The sequence below is a fragment of the Trachymyrmex septentrionalis genome, unplaced genomic scaffold, assembly GCF_001594115.1.
Source record: "Trachymyrmex septentrionalis isolate Tsep2-gDNA-1 unplaced genomic scaffold, Tsep1.0 scaffold9, whole genome shotgun sequence".
Classification (NCBI taxonomy): Eukaryota; Metazoa; Arthropoda; class Insecta; order Hymenoptera; family Formicidae; genus Trachymyrmex; species Trachymyrmex septentrionalis.
The window spans coordinates 248991-257656 of NW_017306091.1; the positions used below are offsets into that span (position 1 = coordinate 248991).

At 41.0% G+C, this 8666-nt stretch overlaps 1 protein-coding gene across 15 annotated transcripts in view; it reads left to right on the top strand.

Annotated features, from left to right (window-relative positions):
• LOC108755813 (ELAV-like protein 3) overlaps nt 1-8666 on the top strand; it is a 44756-nt gene that overhangs the window by 12959 nt on the left and 23131 nt on the right. For 11 of the 15 annotated variants that reach the window (XM_018499103.1, XM_018499100.1, XM_018499106.1 and 8 more), the window contains exon 1: nt 2246-3509. The exons of 1 other annotated variant lie outside the window; for it this stretch is intronic. The gene's annotated coding sequence lies outside the window, so the exon portion shown is untranslated. Of the gene's footprint in view, nt 1-2245; nt 3510-4657; nt 4807-8666 lie in introns of those variants that run through there. 3 more of the 15 variants (XM_018499104.1, XM_018499101.1, XM_018499102.1) reach the window with 2 other exon arrangements.

Genomic DNA, 8666 nt, shown 5'->3' on the forward strand with positions numbered 1-8666 from the left:
CGTAAAGAAAGCATAATGATTTTGTTGTAATTTGTGAACCATTTTTTAATATAAAAAAGGTTTTTTTTTTTTTTATAAAATAGTATGTATTTTATTCGCAGAATGGAGTTTTCTTTTGTGCAATTTTTTCGGACAGCGTTTTGCATAGTTTTAATTGACTGAATAGCAAAAGACTCGACATTCATAATATCTCGTGCGAAAAATTATTTCTCGTGACCAAATTAAGAACGATTTGCATCACAATGAGCGACAAAATTTCAGCAACGGAGAGAGAAGGAGAGGAAAAAAGAGGAAGAGAAGCGTAGTTTTATTTTATCGAATGGAATATGGGATTCGCTGTATGATGAAATTTGGCCGCGTTTGCATTACCGAAAAGCCATTTGCCGAGGGAACGGGCACTCCCGACAAGCTTTTACACCCTCTGTCCAACGCTTGCGCAATTCAGTTCTTCATCAACCCCTCCATTGCATAAACCCTGGCGCGTGCGTATTTATGACGACTGCTGCTCTCCCTCAACCCCATCTCTCTATGTCTCTCTCTCCCCTTTCTCTTCGGTTTCTCCCCTTTCCCCTTGATAATCGAGGCGATGTACGGTTGTTCAAAAGTTCGTATACACTCATGATATTAATCATGCCAGCCTCCCACAAAGATCGGCCGTCGTAATGTAGCTCGATCGATCGGTCAGCATGATGGATGCTATGCTACAGTTAACAGATACTAGCTTTTAGCTCTAAAACTGCACGCACTCTTTCGCGCTCTTCTTATAGGTATCTTGCTTTTTGTTTCCTTTTTTAATCCGTCCATCACTACTAACAATAGGTTCAATAGTTTGGAAGTTGGCATTTATTGTCTTAATTGGAATTGTTTCTCTCTCTCTCTCTCTCTCTCTCTCTCTCTCTCTCTCTCTCTTCCTCTCTTTTATTATATATTTTTCACATCTTAATTTTTTTCTTTTTCATTATTTTTTATTTTCGTAAACTAATATCTCTGCGTAAATTTCCATCACTCTTTTCCCAATTTCCCGTTTTTTACGGAATGTTCTCGTACCTTTCACTTATACAGTATCCCTTCTCCCCGTCTGCTTTTACTCTCACAATGGAGATGTCGGAGACGGGTGAAATATCGTCCGACAGAGACCGGTTTCTATGTCGGCCCATACTTTTCCGTAAACGGCGTAAACTATCGATTGATCTATAAATAACTGTAATCACGTTGTTTGAATTATTTATATTTTCAGATTATTCATATACGCTTTCTGAGTAACTTAGAGATAACCATCTCTTTCCTCTCTCTCTTTAGCATATTAAATTACATAAAACATCCCTAAATAACATACAACATTCATAGAACATCTATGAACGTTCTAGGAATATTTGTATACATTTTTAGAATATTCTATGAACGTTCTTAGAAGTTATCTGGCGTATGGATCGGTTTCTAGCATAATTTAAAACCGATCGAACCGTTCTGCGCCAAATATCCAAATTAAGACTCTTTAATTTTAGAAATCAGATATCACTAAGTTTATTGATTCGCACAAGAACGTGATTAAAGATCATTTCGGATTTCGGTTTTAAACCGAACCAGTCGGTGGAACACATCCGTGTAGCAGCATCTACTCGTACAATGACCGACGCGAGGGTGGTAGCTTCCTCCCGGGACGATCGTTTTAATCAATAGGACTCTCATCTCCCCCTCCTAGGCAAGCATCATTTATCACGAGAATGTCTCGTGCGCATAATGACTGAAAAAATCTCTCCATAGCTGCGCCGCGATGCGCGTTCGATGTTTGGAAATATGTGCATTGGGGCAACGCACACAGAACCAATCTACCAACCAATCAACCAACCAACCAACCCAGCCAACCAACCCTTCAATGGTCGGTATACGGAGGATCACGCTTGCGCAAATTTCCACCCCTTTCCCAGCACCGTCGACTCCACACTGCCAGTTACCACCCTTCCCCTCGTCCCGAACCTCTTCCGCCTTCGCATCCCTTCCGCAACCTCTTCTCCCGCGTTGCTCTCGGCCTCTCCTTCACCTTTCACCGACGGCGACAGCGTCTGCGTGTATCGGCGCCAATCTCTCCCTCGACCGAGGGTTTTTTCGCGATTCTTTTCGCCCCGAGTCTATCCCACCCCCGAGACAACCCCAGACGGTGGGGGCGGCGGCGGCAGGCGTCCGGAGGGTGCAGTCGTCGGTATTGGGACTCAACCTCGTCAGTTTAGTTACCGCACCACATAAAGGCATTGCGTTGTAGACACCGTTATACCCGCAACATTCTTACTATTTGCTTGCATATTTCCTAATTTCTGACCCTTCAATTCGGCATAAAAAAAGATAAAGAAAAACATTCGGTTCGGTATCGTTCGTCGTCGCCGTCGCCGTCGCCGTCGTCGTCGCCGTCGTGTTCTCTAACGGTTTTTTCAGTTTGTTGCTGCTGCTTTGTCCCGTCCACGTGTCGATCGAGCGACATTGTCGTTCGCCGTTCGGGTGACATTGTCGCAAGAAATTTCGCGCGCAGAGAAAGTTATAGAACAGCGAAAGGTGGATCTCGCGAGTATCGTACGGCAAGATAAGTTTGCCGGGCGGAATCGGCCAAAAGATAGAGCAGAGAAACGAACCCTTCCGCGTTCTTTCGATCTTACAATTTTTGTTGGAGCCTTAATCCTATGTCCTCCATTGATTCGTTACTCCTGACTTGTCTTGCCTCGAGAAGTATCTCTTTGACGTCCCAATCATTTATCCTTCGCGATAAACAATCCCTCTGATTGACTTAACGCGTCACGATAATAATTCGAAAATACGAATTGATACGCGTAATACGGTGCATAATCTTTTCATCACACGATAACGCGAGAGCGAGATAGAAAACGAAAGCAGCGAAACGAGAGTTGAGCGCGTTAACGAGGAACCGGTAGCGTGATCAACGAGATCGTCAGCTGGAAGATCCTTTAATCGGCAGAAGAGGCAAAGACAAAACGAAAGAGAGAGAGAGAGAGAGAGAGAGAGAGAGAGGGGGAGAGAGAGAAGGGAAAAAAAGAAATAGAGGGACATAAATAGGAGTGCGTCCTGCTGGTCGGGGGTGGGAGTGAAAGAGAGACACTGGGTGTGTTCGTCGCGCGCGAGATTTGTTTATCTCTTATCGCAAGTTATAGTTATCAAGTGTTCACAAATAATCCGGCAGCCGAGTTCACGTTCTCGATGGAATTCGATGCCAGGACTCGTGTTCGATGATCGAAAACCGGCCTCCACGTTGATCGCGCGATCGTCGGTTCGAATGTTCCAAGTCGCGTCGTAAAGTTTGTTGAGAAATTTGTTGAAAGAAAGAAAAAAAAAAAACAAATAAGAGAAAACTAGTACAAAGATACGGGGAAAACGCAGCCGCGGAAATACGTACGAAGTATCGCGTGATAGAAAAAAATAAAAGTAATTAAGTAGAACCCACCGTCGTTCCGTTCTGCGCCCAGTATCGGCATCCTTCAACCACTGATTTTCATCGTTAACCGGTATGTTCATTTGTTTCTTTACTTTCGTTGTTTCTGTGATTCTCACGAATCTTTATCATTATTGTTATTATTATCTTGTTATTATTGTTGTTATTATTACCGTTATAATTATTAACTATTTACTAGCGGATCTGTGTACGTCGATCGTACGCCGATCGGCTACCGATCTTTACGTATACGTTCGTCCTCCGTGCCGGGGATTTCTCTCATGCGAGGAAAATCTTCCGGTATCACATATTTAGGTTATTCTTTTAAGTCCAAAAATTTCCTATGGTGCTCCCGCTGTGCAGGTGCCCCATCGCTGCTCTCGAATTTAATCTTAAACAGATACATTTACCGCCACATACATAATCTTTCATAATGTGCTATGCAATTACTCTTAAATTCTTTGGAGTGGAATCTCACTCGAAAGAGTGAAAATTGATCTGGTCTTGGAAAAGAACGGTTCTCAATTTTCAACCTTCGGAATGACAATTCGCTCTCTCAAAGGTTTTCAAGAAATACGACGGTTCAATCGTCAATTTATCTAAGAAGTTATCTAGAATAAATCAAAGTAGAGATTCATTGAAAATTAGGATATAATTATTGATTCGCACTGAAATTTGCAGCACGTTGCGCAAGGTGCCGTACTCAAGGTCTCATCCTTGTACGAGCGATTGCGTGATTCCATGCGAAAGACGCATTCGGAAGGGTAAAACGCGAAACCAGAGCCGCGGCGGAGCTCATTAACCCGGCGAAGTTGTTGCATATAACGTCAGTCCGCCATAATCGCGAACGGTTGCGTTCAGCAGCTGACGCTTACGCACGGTGCGATATTGTGTGTGCACCAGACCGCGCTCTTTCTCTCTCTCCCTGGGCGTGGCACCAGAAAGCGACTGTCGCGGGAGCACCAACGTCGCAATATACGCACATACATAACCATACACGTATACGCATAAAACATATACATGCATACTTCTCTTTCGCCCTCCCATCCACTTTCGCGCTCTCTTTCTCTCTCTCTCTCTCTCTCTCTCTCTCTCTCTCTTTCTCTCTCTTTCTTTCTCTCTCCCTCCCCCCCCTCTCTCTCTCTCTCTCTCCTGTGATCCAACCCCTTATCGATCCTGCGGCGTACCGACCGAAAAAAACAGCAAATTGAAATAACGCAGTAGAGAGGAGACATCGAACTTTCGCGATGCATGATGAAGCATCAAGCAGATCCGGCATGGAGCGAGGACCGGGACCGCTGGTCCTTGTCGAGGACAAGCAGGATGTCTCGAGAGGGACACTTCCGTCCGCGACGGCTTCGATTACAATGGTGCGTGAGCTAAAGAGAGGGAGAGCTAAACAATATATAGCCAATGGAGATCAATTGATATCGCTTTTCTCTTTTATTAAACTAGCTAGATGACTGAAGCTGCGAACACCAGATTCAATATCAATTTTCTTTTTTCCTTTTTCTTTTTTTTTTTTTTACGGAGAACAAATCTCGGCGAGATTCGAGCTCCGAAATCGAAGGAAAGTCACCGAGTCCTCTTTCCATTGTGTTTAAACTTTTTTTATCTACACGTTTAATTGATAATTAATAGTAAGTGTGTAAGTGTTGTACAATTTATATATTCGCGCGAACTAAGATTGCGGGAAGAATTATTTCACGTAAGACTGAATGGAAAGTGAGAAGGCAGTTTCGATTGAACATTCGACTTTTCGGCGCTTCCGGCATAGATATTATGCATGATTCGTCTTCGGACGAACACCGAAGTATGTATCGAAGATTAACTACAATGCAAAAAGACTAGTGTAAGGATGGAAGTTGGAACCGTGAGAAATGGACAAATAGGTGAAATAGAAATAGGGAACGAGAGAGACAAAATGAGTATGACAGAGAAAGAGAGAATGAGTGAGAGAGAATAAGAGAGAGGGAGAGAGATAACGAATGAGAGAGAGAGAGAGAGAGAGAGAGAGAGAGACTAAGTCTGGTTGGGGAACCAGTATTGATCGTTCCTGGGGTCCATGTGACGCGCCTGCGTTTCACTACGGGGTAAAATCGTAGCGAGGGTAAACGCGAGACGAATAAGAGGGAGAGAGATAGAACGAGAGAGGGAAAGAAAAAGAGAGAGGAGCGAGAGAGGAAATGGTGGAGAGAGAAGCGTATATACAAGCGGGGTTCATATACCCCCAGGATAGCTGCAACGTTCCATCGTGCCACCGACCAATCAATGGAGCTTTTCCTTGCCTCTCTTTCTCTCTCTCTCTCTCTCTCTCTCTCTCTTTCTTCCTCCCTCTCCTCTCCTCTCTCTTTCTCTCGTTTCTCTTCCTACATCGTGTATACAATATGATCGCCTTACAGAGGCGCGCACGTACGCACTCGTTATATATGCATTACGTGTATACATACGTCTCTGATATGCTGTAACACGTTGCGGACGACCACGTAATCGTTGCTCAAAATAGGAAACATATAACAGATGCAGACGATTGTTTAAAACCGCTTGTTCTCCAACGAATGTACAAGTTATTGAAAAATTAATTTATTGCGTCCCTTAATTATTACGTATAAAATTGATTATAAGCGATCCGAATTTATATGTTATATTTCGAGAATTTTGTACTCTAAGGAATATACAGAAAGAAATAAAGAATTAAATTTTCTTCAATTGTTTCTGACGAGGTATTCTCCTTCGCGGAAGATAATATTATATATATATATATAAAATTTAAATTTAATTAAAATTAAACTTAAAACCGTAATAATAATTATTAAATCAATTCCAATTGCGAATATTAATTGCTCGTCAGTGTCACGAAAAAATCAATCGTGAACGCATTGAAGCTTTAATTAGGGCACACACTTTATACTTCACCGGCAATTTCTCTCGCACGACAAAATGGGCGAGGAATGGATCACGTGTAATATTGGCGTTGCACGACGTACAGGATTAATAAACTTTCTCTGAAAAAAAACTCGCTCACTTAGCCGTAGACTTGTATAACACACTCGAGTAGTCACGATTCGAAAGTAGAAAATGAATCCTTCAATTTCAGTTAGAAATAACTTATTTATATATATAAACATACTGTGACGGCAGTTAGGCTAATCGATGTTTAAATTTATTATTACGCAAAGTTTGAATAGTACAAAAGTGGCGCGTCAAGAAAAAAGTCAAAGTTAAAATTAAATAAATCTATTTTTGTATCCAGCACATTTAACCCGCTTTTATGGCATTTATACGGTATCCTTAGATATGCTTTCATTCTCATCAATAATTGCCAACATTGAAACTTTGTTGTACCTAGAAGATCATCACCTGCCTTCACTAAAGATGATTTAACGTGCTGCGACCTTATCTAATCTAATCATAAGGGAATCGGTCATTTTTTTGTATACTACAACAGACAGCTATAACTTATGTTTTTACTTTCGATCGGTATCAGGATAACTAAGCGGTCCTTAACGATTCACCGATGCACCGCAAATTCCTTTACTGCGAAGTTCTATGTTGCTTGAACGATAAGTATCGCGCACAAGCCTTTCTTACTACCTAGTACATCAATTTTGTATAGATACTCTCTCGGGAACGTAATTACGTCTGCAAAAATAGAAGTGAAGTTGTCTTATTATTAAATTAACAAATGTTTCGCGTGACGCTATATTTACGGGTGTTCTCGGTACTTCTGAATAACTTTGCGCTTCGTTCTTCGCTGGTGTAAGGCCAAATCGATTTCGAGTCGAGAATATCGACGGAATCTCGTTAGGAGTTCGGTGACCCCAGAAAAAGTTGTCGGACAGAATTATCGTTCCCAAGGTATAACCCCGTGGAATTACGTTCGTGCCCGCCGTGCTAGACCGATGATGTCGGGGACCTACCCCCAAAAACGTAGCTTCGACAGCTGGATTATGACTAAACTAAGGAGGGTGAGGTTTGCGTTTGTCGACAGGAATGATTCACGAGTTCGCCACGTGACTGGCGTATTCGCACTTTTTAAAATCTTGCAAAATAATTCTGGTATTAATCTTCTACTTGTCGTGCGCACGTGCAATGTTTATACACTCGATACACTTTTATTAATTAAATACATACATTTTATCACGATACGCAGACTGTAGGCTCTTAAATTAATTGTCAATGAATTCCTAAATTAATTGTTAATGAATTCAAATGAACGTCACGTACTTAGTCAACATTTTCACTTTCACTTTGAAAACGTATTAATAAAAAAAAAAAATCAAAAGCCAAATGTTGCTGCGTGCATTTAATAATTATTAGTAGCTGTCTCAACAGGATTAAGTCCTTTTTAAGTCGCTCCCCTTCGTCTAGCTGGGGATAGTCATAGATGCGTCTGATTTCGGGGGAAGAAAGGATTTGCATGCGAATGACGTACGTGTACGTGTGATACATGCACACACGTGTATGCCGTTTTTTTTTTTTTTTTGCATATGCTGTTCCGCATCTGTTACCGGTCGTGCCCTAGTCTAAACTTTATTCCCTTTTGTTCTCCACCTTGACCAAACGTTGTAGAGCCTATAATAGGTAGCGATGCTTGACATTAGGTATGGTCATGAGCGCGACCTGGGATTTTTTCTTCTTCGTGACTACGAGAGCACCCGACCAATCCGAGAGGAGGTTCCATCCATTTCGTTAATCGCGAATCCATTCAACTGAATAGAGTCACGAACGATTTACTTTAATAAATATTTGTTTAGATAGCACTAACATTTACTTATAGTAAATAAATATTTATTCAATAAAAATGAAAACTTAAATCGAATTAATAGTTTTTGCATCAGATAAATATATGTTTACACTTAATAAATATTATATAGTACTATTATTTAAACGAATATTTATTAAAATTTAGTATATTTTTATCAGTGTACTCGTTCACTGAAAAAAGTCTAATAATAATTACCAAATGTATTTTGATCAGCATATTGGTGCAATTTTTAATTAATATTACGAACCATTAATAATTAATTATAATCAATCATTTCATTGAAAAACGTTTCACCGAAGCTTTAATAATAAGTACCACTTGTATTTTCTTAAACTCTTTGAAGTGAAAGCTCACTCTGAAGAGTAAAATGTCACTCTTAAAGATCAAAAATTGAGCTACTCTTTTTCAAGATTGGCTCAATTTTCATTTTAGAGTGAGATTCGGCCCCCCCCCCCCCCCCAC